The sequence below is a fragment of the Anthonomus grandis genome, chromosome 14, assembly GCF_022605725.1.
Source record: "Anthonomus grandis grandis chromosome 14, icAntGran1.3, whole genome shotgun sequence".
Classification (NCBI taxonomy): domain Eukaryota; kingdom Metazoa; phylum Arthropoda; class Insecta; order Coleoptera; family Curculionidae; genus Anthonomus; species Anthonomus grandis.
Genome location: NC_065559.1, coordinates 13,025,131 through 13,045,389, shown reverse-complemented (window position 1 = coordinate 13,045,389; position 20,259 = coordinate 13,025,131). Strand labels below are relative to the sequence as shown.

The following is a 20,259-nucleotide window of genomic DNA, read 5'->3' as shown; positions in this document are numbered from 1 at the left end:
GGAAAAATATTGGTTTAACTTATAGACAATCTTATTGAATCAATGCCCCGTAGATGTCAGGCTGTAATAGACAATAATGGGTATTTTACAAAATACTAATATTGTAGATGGTTTAGTTTGTAATTAAAAAAAAATACTTCGAAAAAAAAAAGAGTATTGGTTATTTTTTAAATTTGTCTATCTACTTTTGTCCAGCGTATATTTAGTTTTTTCTTATTATTTACTAAATTAATATTATTTCTAAAGAATGTTTTATTATTTTTATACATGTTTATGTTGCCCATAATATACTTAAATATCTTTATTATAGAATTTTTATTTCCTTTGATTTTTTTTAAAAACCATTTGTCTATCTACTTCTGGCCATTACTGTATGTAGGTAGCGGAGCTCGATAATTTTATTAAATAGTCTAAAAATTACACATTTTGTTATTATTTTATCTAGTATTCCATTATATTATTTACCTATTATTATGATATACCTATTACACTTTCTTGTCTCGTGTGATCCATACATCAGATGCAATTGCATACTGCATACTATGAGAATGAGCCATAATAATGAAAAACATTTCTTATGTTCTTTTTCAACAATGAAAAAAAAACAATATTTATCAGGATCTGAGATTATTAATTATGGATAAAACAACCAGATTATATTTTAATAAAGCAGGTTTATTCATAACACTGATGCAGAATATTCAAAATTATATTATATCAACTTTAGCTATTAAGCAATCTACTAATATATTATACCATAGTTGCACAAAAGGTTCTATTTACAAAAGTTAAAAACAAATATGAATAAATATGAAACAAACACTAATATAATATTTAATTATACCAAATTATAATTATAGGCAAAATCAAAATTAAAAAAATTTATTTTATAAGTATCCTTCACCATAAGCCAACGAATTACATGAATACAAAAAGCCAGCACCACTTAGATATAATACCAGAACATGGCACTCACAAAAACAATGTCATGCAATAATAAAAAAGTTATAAACACTTTGTTATAAGTTTGGGGTTTATTTATACACCGATATTTAGGGTTTCTCTTTTTACTTATCACCATTTCTTTTTGCTTTACTGTCTGCATAAAATTTTTAAAACCCCCCATAAACTTTTCTAAATCATGTTTACCCAATCCACCAATATTTACGAATTTCAGAGCACAACTGTTCTAGACAAATCTACAACTTTATACCATACTATATTATAGAACTACTAAACAAAATTATGGTTAAACCAAATACCTCACGCTTACACGGCCATTCTGCAATCGGTGCGTCCTCGCGCCGTACTACTGGAATAACTGGAACAAAAGAAGGCACAAACAGAACCCTTATTAATTTTTTTTTAAATTTTATTGCACTTATGGAGTGGTCAGTTTTCTATTATTTTAATTTTATTTTAGTTGACCTAGGTGGGGCTGCCACCTTTCGAGCATAGTGGGGCTGCCACTATCTTCAACACTTTTTTTTTTACCAGGCGGGGCTGCCGCGTTTCGAGCATAGTGGGGCTGCCACTATCTCCAAAACTTACTACCTTAGTACCTACCTTATACTACCTTACAGATGACGTAATTTTTATATAAACGCGACCGAAGAATCTCTCATACTCCTTAAACAGTCGCAGCAGTTTTTCCTTATGGCGGCATTTGACCTTAGCTTGGCCATACTGCTGACTTAACATTTTGGTGGTATAAACTGGGTGTTTTAAATTATCTGCTTACATGCTTACACATGACACTTTTAACTGTATATTCTGGACAATCACAATTATATTTATGTATACATTTTTCACTTTTCACAATACATTGCCCTACAATCACAAATCTCATTATAATTAACACAATACAATTTATGATTATTACTAAACGACCTTACCTTAAAATGTCCTAATTCAGAATATGATACATTACCGTTATTACCCACCATTTCTTCTGCTTTTTGATGTAAACTCTGACATATATTGTGCTGATAATTATTTGCATTTGGCTTTTCCATGTTTTTAGTCCTTTTCCACATTCTTTCATCAACAAGTTCATGCAGTAAATCCAACAGTTTTTCAATCCTTTTAAGAGAAAATATATTTTCTACATGTTTTTTTTGTGTTAAAATCTCCTTACCTAATATTCTGCTTTCCATTGATTTTATTGTACTTCAGAACTTTATTTAAGCCATATTTGTATTAATTCCGGCATTGATTCTATAACAATGCGCTCACATCATTATTCTCTCTTGACTTTGGAAATAGTACCTAACATGTTAAAGAATTAATTACATTTGTTTTATAATTTTTTAGTGTTGGAAAAAGTACATTTTCAGGTTATTCAGAAAATTAGTTTCCTCCTCTACTTCTAATTGCCTAAAATTATACAGGGGCGGCTCGTCAGGTAAAGTAGGTGAAGGTGAGCTTCACAAGAAAATATAAATAAAATAAGAAAATAAAAACAACATATGAGTATTCTTTGTTGATCTAAGACAATCAAAAAGTACCAAAATAACTAGTTTTTATTAAATAATATATCAGTTTATTCAATAAACAATAAATTATATTAATCAGTTCCAGGCCGCAACTCGCAAAACCCCAATATACTAATTTATGTCCAAGTGAAGATCCCGTCAAAGTTTTACTGAATAAAATACTATAAAATATGTATTTTATTCAGTAAACTTTGATCCTGTGTTATATCCGCGATCCCCTTCACCGTTGCCATGGCAACGTGATGTCAACCTCGCGCAGCATCGCATAATGGGCCATAAGAAACTGAGGCGGGTGCAGATCAATCAGTTTGATATTCACCTGTTGTTTTTCGCGGTGTCGGGCGTTTATTTGTGGTTAGTTTGGGATTTTTCGGATTTTGGATATTAGTACAGCTGAAAGAGAACTATTTTAGTAAAATAGTTCTCTTTCAGCTGTATAAATTTTTGTGCATCAGTCTACTTCAAAATTTTGCTCATTTTAGGTTTCAATATCTGTCTGTTTTCCAACTTCTTGATTTTATACCTTCCTCGTATGTTTCAATTTTTCAGGTACAAAGTACAAAGGAATCTTCTTGGTTTATGTTCTACAACTAAGTAAAAAAATAACAAAAAATAATTAAAGATTTATGATACTGTTTGACTATACACTATACACATACCTGCATCCATAGCCATTATCCATGCATTGTAATATTTTGGATCGTCATCACTCATTATACAGGGTGATTGATGGTTGATGGTACCTTAGACGTTTACGGAGAACGGAAAATATTTTTTTTTTGAAAATTTGGCAACATGGGTTTTAGCTAATGATCTAACATGCAGCATGATGCAGCGTTGCCGCTTATACTAAAAATTAGTAGCAACTTTGTTTTTTTAAATGGAATACCCTGTATATTTTTTATTTTCCGATCCGCTCTCACTTTATGATTGGTTTTGTATAAGGTATTCCTATACCTATCTTTGGTGGTTTTCGAGAAATTAGTTATTTTCTTTATTTTTTGACCAAAACATAGCTCCAAACAAATTTGTATTACTACGGCACTGGAACGAGCAGAACCTTGAAATTATAAACGTAATTTATGAAAGTATTGTACATTATTTTTCACTATGAAAATTTGTTCTACGTTATACAGGGTTGCTCAAAATTAGTGATTTTACCGCTAGATACAAAAATGGTAAAAAGTGCATTTTTTTAAATGGAACATCCTCTATATTATAACATATTCTAAAAGGAAATTAAAATCCCTGTCTAAAGATGTATTATGTTCCTATATCAAAGTAGCTCGGTTTCGGAAATAAAATCAATTTTCTGTAAAAATTGGAATATTTTGACATATTTGCTTTAGTTGGCCATGAAAGGTCATGATGAAACAATGCTATGCTATTGATGTTTGACAGTGACACTTAGTTGATTAATAGTAAATACGCTTGGGTGTTTTTTTAAAATAGTGACCTAAAAATTCATTAAAATGGAAAGAAATAGTTATTCAAATGAAGTTTTGATGAATCTACTTATTATTCATGGACAATGTGACAAAATTGTAGCAAGAACATGCAGAAAGTTCAAAGAAATGTACCCGAATTTACAAAAAATGGATAAAAGAAAATTTGTGCGAATACAAAATAACTTTATACAATTTGGTTCACAACTTAAAAATGATACAAGTTTGCCCAAGCCTGTAACGTCTGATGAGGACAACATCGTGAATGTTTTAGCCTACTTTCACGCATATCCACAAGCTTCCATCCGGAGTGCAGCAGATGATCTAGGCCTAACTTATTATTCTGTGCAAAGAATTCTGAACGACAATAATATGCATCCCTTTAAATATTCAAAAGTTCATCAGCTGAAACCGGATAATTACCAACGTCGCATTCAATATTGTGAGATACTTCTGACACGCAATCAAGAAGATCCAATCTTTCTAAAAAAAAGTAATATGGACAGACGAAGCAAAGTTTTCTAGAGAAGGTATTTTTAATAGAAGAAATCAAAATTTTTGGCCTAATCAAAATCCACACGCGGTTAAGGAAATGGGGTTTCAAGAAAAATTTAGTTTTAATGTTTTTTGTTTACTAAAAGACAATCAAATAGCTTTTTTTATTTACGACGGGTCGTTAAACTCCCATAAATACATTCAGATTTTGCGCTCAGTAGTAGAAGATTTTTGGAAAATTTAACGCTTGAAGATTATCGCACTTGCTGGTTCCAATTGGATGGGGCACTTGCTCATTGCACTGAGGAGGTGACACGTGAGTTATTTGAGAAATTCGATGACCGCTGGTTTAGGCGTTTGGGACCATGGGACTGGCCTGCGAGATCACCTGATCTTACACCACTTGATTTTTCCTTTTGGGGTAATTTGAAGCAAATGGTATACAAGACACCGGTATCAATTGCATTGGTCAACTAGATCCTTCTGAAATACAATCAGCGACAACACATGCTGTACAATGCAGGATTTTGAATTGCTTAGAAGTCAATGGCAATCATTTTGAAAATTTATTGTAAATTACTTATAAACTTGTATCATTTTTAAGTTGTGAACCAAATTGTATAAAGTTATTTTGTATTCGCACAAATTTTCTTTTATCAATTTTTTGTAAATTCGGGTACATTTCTTTGAACTTTCTGCATGTTCTTGTTACAATTTTGTCACATTGTCCATGAATAATAAATAGATTCATCAAAACTTCATTTGAATAACTATTTCTTTCCATTTTAATGAATTTTTAGGTCACTATTTTAAAAAAACACCCAAGCGTATTTACTATTAATCAACTAAGTGTCACTGTCAAACATCAATAGCATAGCATTGTTTCATCATGACCTTTCATGGCCAACTAAAGCAAATATGTCAAAATATTCCAATTTTTACAGAAAATTGATTTTATTTCCGAAACCGAGCTACTTCGATATAGGAACATAATACATCTTTAGACAGGGATTTTAATTTCCTTTTAGAATATGTTATAATATACAGGGTGTTCCATTTAAAAAAGATGCACTTTTTACCATTTTTGTATCTAGCGGTAAAATCACTAATTTTGAGTATAACGTAGAACAAATTTTCATAGTGAAGAATAATGTACAATACTTCCATAAATTACGTTTATAATTTCAAGGTTCTGCGCGTTCCAGTGCCGTAGTAATACAAATTTGTTTGGAGCTATGTTTTGGTCAAAAAATAAAGAAAATAACTAATTTCTCGAAAACCACCAAAGATAGGTATAGGAATATCTTATACAGAACCAATCATAAAGTGATAGCGGATCGGAAAATAAAAAAAAATAATACAGGGTATTCCTTTTAAAATAACATAGTTGCTACTACTTTTCGGTATAAGCGGCAACGCTGCATCGCTAAAAATATTTTTAATCGTAAGATCATCAGCTAAAACCCATGTTGCCAAATTTTCAAAAAAAAAAAATTTTCCGTTCTCCGTAAACGTCTAAGGTACCATCAACCATCAATCACCCTGTATATTCAGCTTGAACTGCTTCCCCTAATCTAGTTTTAAGTGCCCTAAAAAAAACTTCTTGAATTAACTGATCTGATCTGTTACTCAGTAAGAATGCGACTGGAAAACCCATATTTTGTTCATCTCTTCTTAGCACCATTATCAAGTCCCAGTTTCTCCTATTTGTTTCATGTGTTCCATCTATACAGATTATTTTTGGAAAATCTTTTAATTTTTTTTCCATAATAGCATTTATGTATCCAACTGCAAAATCATCGCCTAATCCAGGAAAACTTCTCCTAAAATACATTTAAACAACATTAACTTGTTTAGATAATAATAATTTATAAAACTGCAGTTCTAACCTATCTGTTAATATAAAAATCCATGATTTTTTCCATTACTGTTCCATTCTTGAATTTTTAACACTACTGTGGCTATCATATTATCACTATCCCTTTTCTTGTCAATATTAAATTTTCGTATTAGCTACGCTAAAACTCCTCAATGTTATACAATTTTTCCTTTGTAGTTTATTGCCGTCTATGCTTCTGGCCTCCTGAATAAATCTGTTATTTGAAACCCCTGCTGCTAATTTAACCACAATTATCTCCTGTTCCGATTTTGTTAGCCTTTTGCTTCTTAATTCATCAGGGTCTCCTACGTGGGTTTCAAAAAATCTTACTCTAATCACTCCTGAAAAAATGTCATATAAATCTTTTATTTTAATAATTATTACTAAAATTGTAATTATTATTCTTGATGGAGAAATTCCTTAAATACGAATGCTTCCTTTAGACTTTAAATTTCGTTGCAAACATGTACTGACATATCCTAAAACATGATTAATTACTCAAAAATTATTGACTTAAATAATAATAAAACTAACTATTATAAAATAAACTACTACTGAGGTGCCTTTTGAATCACTTCTATTACAGTTATAGTAAATACGTTCTTCTTCATTAGCACATTTCATTTTTCGGTGAACAGCATTTACTTTTAAAATTAATGACCTAAGTATTTCATTTCAAGTCTTTTTATTTATAACAGCTTAAAATATACACTACTTTAAACAACGGGTCAATTTTAGCTTTTAGAGATTATAAAATCAAAAGTCTCTATTACAGAGAAAAATTACACTTTTCAGTCTTACTATTTATAACCTTGACCTACATGTGACACGTGACTCATAACTTATGGACACGATAAAATAACAGTAATGGATCTGTGGAATATCAAGAATTCTATTACAAAAGTGCTTGTTGGTTTGGTCAATAAAGTTATATTTGAGGACAAGTTTCATAAGGAATTAAAAATTGTCAAAGTGTATCCTATATTTAAAGCTCGCATTAGAACGGATTTGAATAATTAGAGGCCGATCTTTGCCATAAGTATATTTTCTAAAATTCTTAAAAAAGTTTTTATAAAAAAAGCACCTTCCTAGATAAATATGCTTATATTTAGTCAATGTTTCAATCTCTGTGAAATCATTCCTGGGACTCATAAAATTATTAGTATAAGATACCCATTCAAAGAAATAAGTAAACAGGAACAAGTAAAATCAGAGGTTCTTTTACTTCAATGTCTAATAGTATTTATTTAAATAATCATTTAGCTGCAAAAATTTATATGCTTAATATTAAACAATTAAACCAATTTTTATTATATTTAAACCCATAGATAATAGGAGAATTATACTCAAATCACATGCATGCATTAGAGGTAAAATTTCTAATTTAGAATTATTTATTCAGATATGAGGTAGAAAAGATGAAAAGATGTCACTACATAAGGATATATTATCTGTTTGAGTTGCAAACATTACAAATATACTTAGAACTGCGTTTTGAATGCATTTTTAAGGCTCTTTAAGCCTAAATACATTTTACAAGTAGTGTGTTTTATTTAAATACATTTTCATTAAAAAGTAGGGTTAAATTATACATATTCGTAATATTTTAAGAAAGAAAATACTGGTGTGAAAATGTCCGAAGTTTAAGAAATATTTTTAATCCAATTTGAGTAAATTTGCTTTAAAATAAAGCTTTAAACTTTGGCGCGCTCTATCTTGGTCCCTGTTGGCTGTATAGCTTCGCACCCAAAATGTAAAAACATAAAAATACCAAAATACTAAAAATACCAAATGTATACATAAGTATTGTTGAAAATTTAAATAAAACACGACGATTAAGATATCAAAAATCAAATTTTAGACAAAAGAATGAAAAAGCGGGCAGATAGACAATTTCGTTTTTAATTTTTCTTTATAAATAACCAACGACTGATAAAAAACAAAGGCTGCATGAATTTTTTGTACTTTTAAGTGCTACATTAAATCTACTACTTACGGAAATTATGAAAATTTCAATGTTTATGATTTAAACACATATTGAAAAAAATATACTCGTTTTAGACTTTGTTCTTGTCACAATGAAAAGACATGTTGTATAGATGTTTAAATATGATCTTAGAACATTGAAAGACTAGAATTAATTAACAACAACTTTGTTTGGGGCAAGAGGCTTTTTTTGTTTGCAGAAATATTTACCGATTCCCTATTGTAAGTATACACACATTTAAAAAAGAGGAAATTTTTAACTATAGATTAAAACATTCAATTATGTTAATTTAACTTATTTTTGTTTGATATTGAAAATAAAAAGTAGAAGTAGATATAAACAATTCTAAGAGTAAATATAACATGTCAAAACAAAAAAAAATAACTTGATTATTCCTAAAACCGCTTCGAAATAATTTGGAATAGCAACATCGCAAGCATCAGTTCCTCCGTGATACGCGAAGTGTCATCTTGTCAAACGGATTTGTGTTTATATTCGGCATTTGTGAAAAAATTGTATGTTTTTTCTATAATTTTTGGTTATAAAAAGTAAAAAGGTCTCATTTGCGTGTTTCTGTAAACTGTTAATCATCGCTAGATTTGCTGCCGACAAAATGTTAACAATTTTTTTTGTAACTTCCATTTTTATTTCGATTATGAAGGTCAAGACAATTACAGTTTACGAGTTCACGTGAATAGATGCCTCAACAAGCCATAAGTAAGATTGACCGTGCAATAGTAGTGACTTCACATAAAGAAGGTCACTCTCAAAAGTTCGGTTGGGGTTCGGCAGTGATGTGTCTGACACTTAAAATCGTTATCTTCAGAATTCTCTTCATGATAGACCGAGAAGCGATAGAAGGCGTGTAACTTATTAACAACAGAACGCGAGGAGCTGTTTGTGAGGCAATCGTTTTTATGAATGATAACGCCCGACCTCGTCGTACCAGAGCTGTAAAAGACTACCTGGAATCGGAACGCATCAATCGTTTGACACTATCACCAAATATGTATCCTATCGAACATGCTTGGGACATGCACACCAAGGCAGTGGCAGTACGCAGAAATCCACCTAGGACTATAAAAGAGCTCGTTCATGCTGCTCGGGAAAAATGGCACAATATTCCTCAACAGCATATCTCCAATCTCATAGACACTATGGGCAGGCGTCTTCAAGCTTCCATAAATGCTAGAGGTGGAAATACACGGTATTAAAGTTTTCCAGAACCTAAAAAAATCAATTTAAAAATATTAAAAAATAATCTATTGAAAAAAAATTCTTGTGAATAATAATTATTTTATAAACATTTTAATTATTTTCCAAATTAAAACTAATTAATTAATTAATAAGTTTTTAATCTAAAACATGAATTATTATGAAACCTATTATAGTTATAAAATAATTAAGTTACATAAAATTGCTTTTTATTAGGTAGGATTTTTACTCTAATGAGGTGCGTTAAAAAAACACATACCTAGTTCATAAATTGTCATATTACTTCTATATAAACCATATTCTATAACTAACAAAAATTTATTATGTAAATATTTTTTGACGAAGTCACTGATCAACAATCCGATCGAGTGGCGCTGCCATGTTATTAACCTTTTCTCTAATATACTATATTTACATTAATTTATTTAAAAAAATGCTTTGCTATGCTTTTTATCAAATCAAATCAAATCAAACTTCTTTATTTGCCCAATATATACATATACAAATTATACACAATCAATTTTACAACTATATACTATATAACCCGAGGACAAAAAGGACTACAGCGGTGTATAGTGGCCGATACAAAATACACAAATCATGTGAATTTGTGCGCGATAACCCTGTATCACCTAAACTATACATAAATAAGTAAATAAGTCAATAAGATTTTCAATGGAACAGCAAATGGCAGAAAAAAAGGGCGAAAGGCGTGCGCGAGACAAAACAAGGGCAGCTAACAGTAAATATATTAATTTTACAGGATATCCTATCTTATAATTAGTGATTTATATTATATTATATAATTATTTAGTGATTTTTTCCCATTTCTGCATCAGCATTATTGAATCAGAGAAATTGCAAGCAAACATAGTTCCGCGTCTACTACGATAACTGTCCATAGTTCCGCGGCATGCTGCTTCTAGCCTTTTAACGTTCTAAAAATATGAACATTATGATGTGATGTTTTTTCAGTGATGTCAAGAAAATGTACCAATACTTTGCTGAAATATTCTAAGGTTCCTGTCCATATATTCCTGAATTGCTTTTTGTATATTCAGTTCTTGCTTTTTGTTTAATGAATTCCGGTACAAATTGTGATGTTTTTCTACTAACTACGTCCCTTACGATCCCATGATTTATATATACTTTATTCGAAATGAGTAAGATTAACCTAAAAGGCTTATTTTCAGAATTTTAATTATTTTGTATAAACTGCACGTGAACCGTTTCATAAAGCTTCGATATTTTTCTATGAATACCAATTCTTACGAGTGTTAATTAAAATCTAAATATATTCTAAATATGTCTAATTTAACCTTTTAACACCAGCGAGCAAAGCAACGTGCACCGGGCTAAGGGGTCATTATTATACACTGCTGCGCTATCATTCCCGCGAGATAAAAATAACGCTAGACATAATGGCGACTGCGATGTTGGTTATATTTTGAGTGAAATTACTCACAGTTTAGTATTTAGTGCGGAGTTTAACTAGAGTGAATGGCGAAATCGTGTTCGAGTTCGCAGATTTGTATATCACGTGTAATTTGTGTCGTAAGGGTTATTGAATCTAAAACTATCGAAACATAACATCAAACAGTGATTTTGTATTGTTTTTTTCTTTCGTCGGGCTGGTTTAGCTTTCGCTATTCAGTGCACCTCAGCCTGTACTAGAATTATTCTACTTACCCCCAACGCTGCCCTGCACTCGTCTATAAAGGTCTTCTGTTGTCAGTGTGGTATTTAGTGTATCTGGGCCTAGTTTGTCCGTCCCAGATTACGTGAAAAGTTTCTGATTGGTTTCTGCAAAGATGACAGGTCAGCTCTCTGTTGTACACATCAATTCTGTTAAGGTGTCTGTTATATGACGTATGCTTCAATCAAAGCCCTATAATTGTTCCGCTACTTTACATATAAAATGGGACAAAAGTAATTAATCGATGTTCTTTTGCTATATTTTTTTTTAAATGAAAAACGTTGGTTCTGCTTGTAAAATTTATTTAGTAAATTCATTAGGATTTATCCCATCCAGCCGAGAAAATGTAATTTTCCAAGTGGCCGCCGTCAGAATTGATAATCATACGGGTCTGTTTTATGGCGATTTTCATCAGAATTGCCAGAGCTTCGGGGGACAGGTTCCCACATTTCTGGTGAATATTTTCCTTAAGGGCTTCAAGAGTTTGAGGCTTGTTGACAGAAACTTAGCTGAACCACATAAAAAGAAGTCTGAAACCGTTAAATCGGATGATCTGGCCGGCCAGTGCAAATGAGAGAAATCAGGCCACCCAGAAATGCTGTCTTCAGAATATCCGAGTGTGGCTCGAGCAGTGTGTGCTGTTGCACAGTCATGTAAGAAACACATGTTCTTCAGTCCCAATTTTTTTTCTTAAGAAAAAAATCAGTAATCATGCTTTTGTCGCGCGCGGTCCACAATAGTTGAAGTACAGCGTTTGGCATATGGCATTGGCATGGCCCGATAACCCTTCAGCATACCACGCTATTGCGTGGTATACTGTAAAGTTATTACTTTGAGCTGGTGTAATGGCTCTTCGTGGCTAATACACAGATTTTCGGCGCCCCAGAAACGATTTTGTTTATTCACGTAGCTGGAAATGAGACTCATCGCTCATGCAAATTTTCGATGAAAAATCATTCTCTTCGTTGAGATTCAAGATAGCTGAAGCGTAAGTTAGGCGTGTTTTGCAGTCAACTGCTAAGAATTTTATTTGAAAATTAACAAGACGCTTATCAGTTTAGAAATACCCACATTTTATTAAAATTGTAAATTTTAAATCTTGGGAAAAATAAATAAATATTACATTAACACATTAACTAAAATATTATTAGATTTAAATATATTTCTCGAGATATTGCTTATTTAGGACATTTAAGATATCTAGATATAGATACTTACCAATAATTATAAATGAGTACCATAGGTATGAGAGCAAATTTTAAATTAAAAAGAAAAAAAAAGAAACTAAATTGTCTAAAATAGATATTGGTTCGGTTTGAAACGCTCAAAATAGTTTATCTTATATATAATATTATCTAAATTAAATACTGTAAGCTGTAAGTATGGTATTATTAAAACCTTGTACTCAAAAAATGGAATTGGAAATGGAATTGTGGCAGATATAAAGCATATTTTAACTGAAAATCTTAATAATTTCTGGATTTTTAGAAAAAATTACCTACTTTTTTTTGTTCCCATAAGAGTTTAAAACATTATGAAAAATACACAGTCGGGTAAAGATGTCACAAGTCAGTGGAGTTGTCTCCAGTAAGTATGGAACATAAAACATAATAAAACAGATTAAAGCAGTATATCGTGTATACACTATTATATCCTAGTGGGGTTAAAATTAATTATCCTAATAAGTATTTCATCCTAATGATCCAACATATATAAGTGTTTATTATTAGTAAGTATTGATTATCACAGTAGCTATGATCACAATTAAGGTTCTAAATAATACTTTAAAGGGTTTTATATTAGTCTATAATTTTACTTTAGGCAAATAACATGATTTTAATTATGGGTCAGTTAATAAAATAGGACTGTAAAAAGCATAGCATTTACTATGAAAATGTCTCAGGTAATTTAGCTTAGGTGTTTTAAAAATATTTAAGCGATAATTAAAATAAGTAAAATTCAATGATTTTCAAAAAGCTGAATCGACTTTAAAAAAATAAAATATTACCTACTATTATCTAAAAAGTTAAAAAAACAAAATGATTCTGATTGTGTATCATAAGTATTAAATGAGGATATTCAAGATTTTTGTTTTTTTAAAGGCATTTTAGATTGTCGAATTTAGATTTTTTTCTGTTTTTTAGAACGACCAATACTTAAAGGTTTTGAAGTTGGCTTCTAAATTATATTCTTTAAATATTTATAAATTATTAAGCAAGTGTTAGCTTGAACAATTTGTGTTACAATGTCATGCTCGTCACAAGAAGAGAAGTCCTTAAAAAAATGTTAATAAACCATCCAAAACTTTTTCTCTAAATTGACTAAATGACCATGGTTATCGAAAAATTTGTATAACTTAAGGTGGATTAAGTCGATTAGGGAAATCAGTTTTTGAGAAGGATATATCAATATAGATGTGTCATCATTTTCTTTAAACTAAACAGGAAAAGGAAATACTAGACATTTCCCCAGTGGAGGTTCAAAAATTAAAACTGAATAAAAAAAAAGTTAAATTGAGAACAGTGACATCGATATGTCCAAAATAGGATTGCATCTCTAATTATACCATGGAAAATGATAAGAAATCCAAGATGCACCTTAACATTATTAGAAAAGACTTAAGCATGTCATAATTGAAATTTACCTCTCCCCTGCTTTATGTAGTTGCACGATGATTCGCTGTTGGCTTGTTTGTAAAATAATTTATCAACCCATAACTCAAAAAAATAACAAAAAGCTATTAAATTACTTAAAAGAATTTAAAAAAGACAGTCATCAAATACGACAGTTAAAATGTCATTAACGTCAATTGCCATATTTGATGTACGTTAAAAGCTAGTCAATCGGAATCAATCGGCCATCTTTAGTGGCAGACTCTTCCGCCCCGCCACATTCAACCTTCACACGGGTGTGATGCACTGCCTGCTCTTTGTAAGGGAACCTCTTCAAAGGGAAGATCTCGCGTTGTCCCAGTCTCTTCAAGGCGAGTGGCCAAACGCCGCAATGTTTCTCCAGTTGGTGTCGGACGGCTACGAAATCTGCGACAAAATTCACGCTACATCAACACAACCGATGAAATGTTGCGCAAAAATTGAAACAATTATTCCGCGTTCTTGCTGAGTAAACCAATTTATGGCATGTCATTTTGTATTCTGCGATTGTTTACTTTACAATTGTTACAACCGAACTGACATTTGGCTCCATTTGCAAAATCTAGAGCGTCATCCAATAGGGTGATTTTACAATATACAGACTAATATAATATACATAATAATGTCGAATATCTCGTTCAAAACTGTAATATCTCAAAATATGAAAAACTTTTTAGAAGGAAAATAAAATTTGCTTTATTATAATATGTTTATGTTTTACCTATCTATTATTGATTTACAATACCTTAGAAACGGAATGTTATAGTAGCAATAATACCTGGTATCACACCTAGGGCATTATTATAAGCGGGCATTATGATAATGCCCGGAAATTTTCATGCTTATCCAATTTTATTTCTCTCATAATAAAGAATAAACATCCATTTTATACAAAAAATAATGTTTCTTTAAATACTAAAAATTAAACTTTATTTCCAAAATTAAAATTACAATTTTGAAATGTCCCGGAAAATGTAGCTGATCCCACTATAGAAAGGTCTGTGTTTTTTGTGATGGTAGAGGTGGCAGCACTAACGCTATTTTGTATAGTTTGTAAATTGCCCATTAAAGAATTTTCAATAGTCGATACGGAATTAACTGTATTGGCAATCAAAAATCATTGGCTAATTTATTTTTGGATGAAATACTTTCTTCTATATATCCTTCAGCTACTGAAGAGCTTTTCCATTTCCCATGTTGTTTTAGCATTTCAAACGAAGCACCTGCCTCAACAAGTAAAGTTGACGATGTGCGACGCAAACAGTGGCCGGTATAAGGTTCTGCATTATCCAGTTTTAAAAATTTTGCGATCAATGTTGGGACGCTTCCTATGGTATTTTTTCCAACAGGTTGTACTGTACAGCGACACTATCTGTAGGTAAGAAAGAATCTTCGCTCTTTTATTTCAGCTGGTCTTAATGCTGCGTACTTTTTTATTAAATTTAACGCGCCTAAATCTTCTTCAATGATAGTAAAACTTTTTGAAGTTGAAGTTTTAGTTTCTGGTACCTTTATAACCAAGACCGTTCCTCTATCTTCAATATCATCAATGGTCATTTTGACCATCTCATCTCGTCTTAAACCTCCAAAAACACCCATTACCTATATGACTTTGTGTACCAAGTAGATATCATCAGGAGCCTTCTTAATAAATTTTATTATTTGTTCTCCTTCTAAAACTTTAGATTTCTTCGGGACATATCCTGTCGACTTAACTTTTGAAAAAGATATGAGACAATGGTATTGCGAGATGTCTATATTTTTATAGACCATTAACGTAGGTAGACCATAAGGTAGAATACTTGGTCCAGAAAGAGTTCGGGCTGTATTTTACCGACTAAAAATATTAAAATTTGTAAACATATGTACCTATTAAAATAAAATCAATAACTTACCAGTTCCTGAAAATATGCCAGTAGAACGGTTTCGGTTATTTGAACAATTGCATTGGCATCCTTTCAAATACCAAATATGCCATACTCCCGATCATACTGTTGCCTTGATTTAACTGGCAAAAGATTTTCGGTCGCTTTTATGGCCTTTTCTCTTATATTTTGTGTTTCTTCTTTTTCTTCCATTTTAAACAAATATTTAAACAAAAAATGCCAACTGACTAACTGACAGAAACATCAAAGTCAAACTTAAAAATCACTGCAAGATACTTGATAAATTTCCGTACAAAAACAATAACAAACCGCGGCCTATTGAAGTTATTTTTGAGAACTCTTGGATGCGTGATCAAAACCAACAGTAACCTACGTAAACTTTATGATTCAAAAAGAAAACCAACTGACCTAGTAATATCTGATAACTTAGCATTATTAAGCGAAATCACATTATGTTATAGTGTCGACAATCAGAGGTCAAATTATATTGTTTGGATAAAGTAAAGTATGTAATCAAATTATGCATAAAATCTTTAAATTTTGTTTTATTAAACCCTGTAATTTCATTTGTATATTGGGTATTTTACAAGTTATAGTTTCTGCCTAATATTCACAACATAAATTTTTTGTATTTTTTTTTATTTTCCTTGTTTCTCTATTTTACTGTTTATTATATATTATGTACAAAAATACATAATTGTATTTATTTTATGTGCAATATTTTAAATATAAAATTTGGTTTTGATCTTATATCATAATAATGATATAGCACTACTAATGTAATTTGGAAACAAAATTAGCAAAACAAAAAGGAAGCATTTCTAATTTTTAATTTATATTTATATCTTAGGCTGACATATAGGATGATAAAAAAATAAGTTTTCTTATATAATTAGGAAAACGATACCGAATAATATTCTTTTTAATTAATAATATAAACTATGTATGTTATTCCATATAAATAAATAAGATAAATAAGAGTTTGCATGAAAAATTTAAGAAAAATTGCTACAGTAAATATTGGACTTAAGTTTAACTTATTGTATTTTTAAGTCCCGAATTCAGACTATATCTTATAAATGTAGTGCAATTATTGCAAAATTAAATTTTAATTTGAAGAAATATTTATTTAAGCGTAGGTAATCATGTATCACCGCTTAAAACTGTCATAAATATATTCAGTACAGAAAACAGCCTGTGTCAACTGTTGTAAAGTTAGTGAATGCGAGTTTCATTTTTGAAAAAGGATTAAGGATATTATAAAGGCAAAAACATATGTAAAGTCTAGTGCAACGATATATTAGAATGGTCACCCATCTGTGTCAAAAGTGTATTAACACCACCATTTTACTTGTCAAACAATGTAAATAGAAGGTGGATGACATTGTTTGGCAGGTGGAATGCTGGTGTTTTGACGGGTGACCATTCTAATATATCGTTGCACTGGACTTTACGCCAATATTTGCACTATTTACATTGCCAAACATATGGTTTTCTGAGTGCGTCCACCGATCTTTTCCTTCCACTCCGCGAAGTACCGCGATAGCGTATAATAATTTTATGAAATTTATTTATTCTAATAAATAGTTTGATTTAATCGCAGTGAAACACGGCTAATAACTGATATTAATTTTCTTCTTCCGCTGCCATTTATTAATAGCTGTTTGTGATCACTTTTGACCATTTTTTCATGTCTCTGGTGGTATGATTTAATTCTCATGTGGTTCCTATTACTGTCTAAAATTTGATATTTCCGAATCCTGACATCCCCTTTCTGCCTAAACCCCTTTTTCCTTTAATTTTTTGTTCTAATAATAGTTGTAGCAAATGATACTTTTCGTTGCTTAACTCATATTAGTAACAATGCTACTTTTTTTCCTTCGTTTTATCATGTCTAGTAATTTACTTTCTCTTTTTTAAAATTTCCTCGCTAGTTTTTTATTGCTATCAATCAGACTTTCAAGATTCTTCAATAAATCCATATTTGAAATGCTTCCAGCCTATTCGCTGTGCTATCAGTCAATGTACAGCTCAAAATCACAGTTCGTAAATCGTTTTTAAATTTATCCTTGATCTCCTTTTGTATCCGGCATTTGATATTTATCTCTGAAGACCAGTCTTCACATATCCAAGACTCCAGATAGTTCAATTTTTTAATCCTTTACAATGTTATCAATCTAATTTGCGGGAGATTACTAGGAATTTTGTTTTTATATGTTTATGTTAATGCTCATAAATTAGCCGTGCATTTAAACTATGTCCCGGAGCATCTAGAGGTCATTCTTATTATCTGCTATTAGCACCGTGTCATTTTCATACCGTATATTGTTGATCCATGTGCCTTTTACTTTGATGCCTAATTGTTCTCCTTTAAGAGCTTCTTGGGAGATGTTTTCAGTGTAAATGTTAAACATAAGTGGGCAGGCCTTACATTTTTAGGGTTTTTCCATACTTTTGTAATTTCGTTGTCAAATCTGTCAGCTGATTGGTTGCAGTATAAGTTTTTAATACGGCATATATCTTTTTGATTTATGTCAAGTGGCCTTAGTATTTAAACGAGTTTATAAGGTTGCTCTTTATCAAACGCTTTTTCCTAATCTATGAAACATATTATTACATCTGTTCGCCAATCGTAATGGTTCTGAACCAACACTTGGGTTGCGATCAGTGTCTTTCCGAGTGAATGACCTTCAAAAACAATTTCAGAGTGTGACTCATTAAGCTGAGCAATCTGTGATTTTACCAAAAATAAAAATATTCCTAATTATCATTTTGTTAAAAGTGACAGATGAGATGAAACTACATTTTTACTTCTTGTAATTCTTTAGAAAAGCTAATATGTTGGTAAGTTTTAAAATAAAAATAACAACTTTGCTGTATGCAAATTCCCAAAAAAGGTCTTACATACAAGACATTTTTCTGAGTAATGTGATGTGATTCAATAATGTTTTGAATTTTGATATGTTTTGAATAATAGTTTTGACTTGAAGCAAAATTTTAATGATCCTACAAGAATCATGGCACATATCAGCACACTATCGGATTTATTAGTAGTGGCTGAGAACTGTTGTGGCCTTATAGCGGATCATGAATTACTGTTAAGATATTTTTACAAAATAAAAAGAATATTCAATTCGCAATCCAACGCAACTTCATAGAAATATAAAAAAATTGACTTAAAGTCTTTACATGGACATCTAATTATGATTCCTCGGCAAACTATTAATGATTTAAATTTGATGAAATAAATTAATTATTGTTAAAATAAAATAAGTAACCCATGGATAGCTAATAATTATACTGCAGCTATTGTGAAGAAAAGCAAGTTTTTTTACAAATTATCCACTAAGCAAAATAATAATTGGTATAAGCTAAATTAAGTGCGCGTGCAGAACTTTACACTAAAAAACACTAAAAATGTATAAACATTCAACAACATTTCTGATGTTGATTAAATAAACCAATAATTTATTAACTAAATACCGAACTTGATTTAAATATATTTTATTTGCAATTCGATATTCACTAGGTGAATATTAAAGAACCAAGAAAGGAGGGCTATCCTGCTATCGGAGCCACCTAAAATCAGTTTTTCTGCGGAATGTTCGTATAGGTTCGTAATTATTTTCGAATAGTATACCTGATATTATAGTATTAGTAGGGAGTAACTTAAAAAGTATTTTTTTCAGATAGCGAATTGCAATGTGCTGATTACTATTTATTTTATTATGAAGGGTCTCGCTTAACTAGTAGGAAATCAAGGGACGATATACTTATGTATATACGTAAATCTATATTAACGGTAAAAGTTTATATAACACAGGATAATGTTAAACAATTATTTACCTCATGTGACTGGCTTAACATTCTTAATTTCTGGCTTAACATTCCGCCACAGATGCGAGAATTATTTTAGAATACATAGTGAATCAGTGGAGAATATACTGCATAGGTATCCATCACAAAATATTTAAATCTTTGATTACTATAATATGCCAGAAGCTCATTGGAGTAATAATGAATATGGCTTACAGGTTGAGTGTTCGGAAAAGTCTAATGCAGCGTTATTAGCGCAATATTTTGGATTTTTATAGCTATTTCAGTTAAACACTTGGACTAAAGAGAGAAATGTAGAAAAACATTTCTTTGATCTGGTTTTTTCAAATGATCGTAGTGCAAATGTCACTTTATTGGTGGGTCCAATTTTGACTGACAGTATACATTATATAGGTTTGCAAGCAAATAGGATCGGATTAGTTTGAATGGCGGTTATTATAGTTTTTTGGATTGTTTTGTTTATTGTGTTGTAACGGTGCTATTTAGATGTTATTGTTTTAAACCTAAGTGTATTATTTGTTACCTTATGATGACATTTACTCGCTTAATTTTAACTGTACCGTTCTATATGTACTTTTGTTTTGACAAATCTCGTTTTTAACAATGGTACGCTTTAAAATTTGTTTTTATTTAGTATTTTACCACTTTTTGATAAGAGTAGTATCTATGTAAA

The 20,259-nt window shown here is 30.8% G+C and overlaps 1 protein-coding gene across 2 annotated transcripts in view; it reads left to right on the top strand.

Moving 5' to 3' along the window:
- LOC126744686 (ATP-binding cassette sub-family G member 4) overlaps positions 1–20,259 on the top strand; it is a 216,363-nt gene that overhangs the window by 73,606 nt on the left and 122,498 nt on the right. Inside the window, exon 1 of one of the 2 annotated variants that reach the window (XM_050452200.1) lies at positions 11,313–11,334. The exons of the other annotated variant lie outside the window; for it this stretch is intronic. The gene's annotated coding sequence lies outside the window, so the exon portion shown is untranslated. Of the gene's footprint in view, positions 1–11,312; positions 11,335–20,259 lie in introns of those variants that run through there. 2 annotated transcript variants of the gene reach the window in all.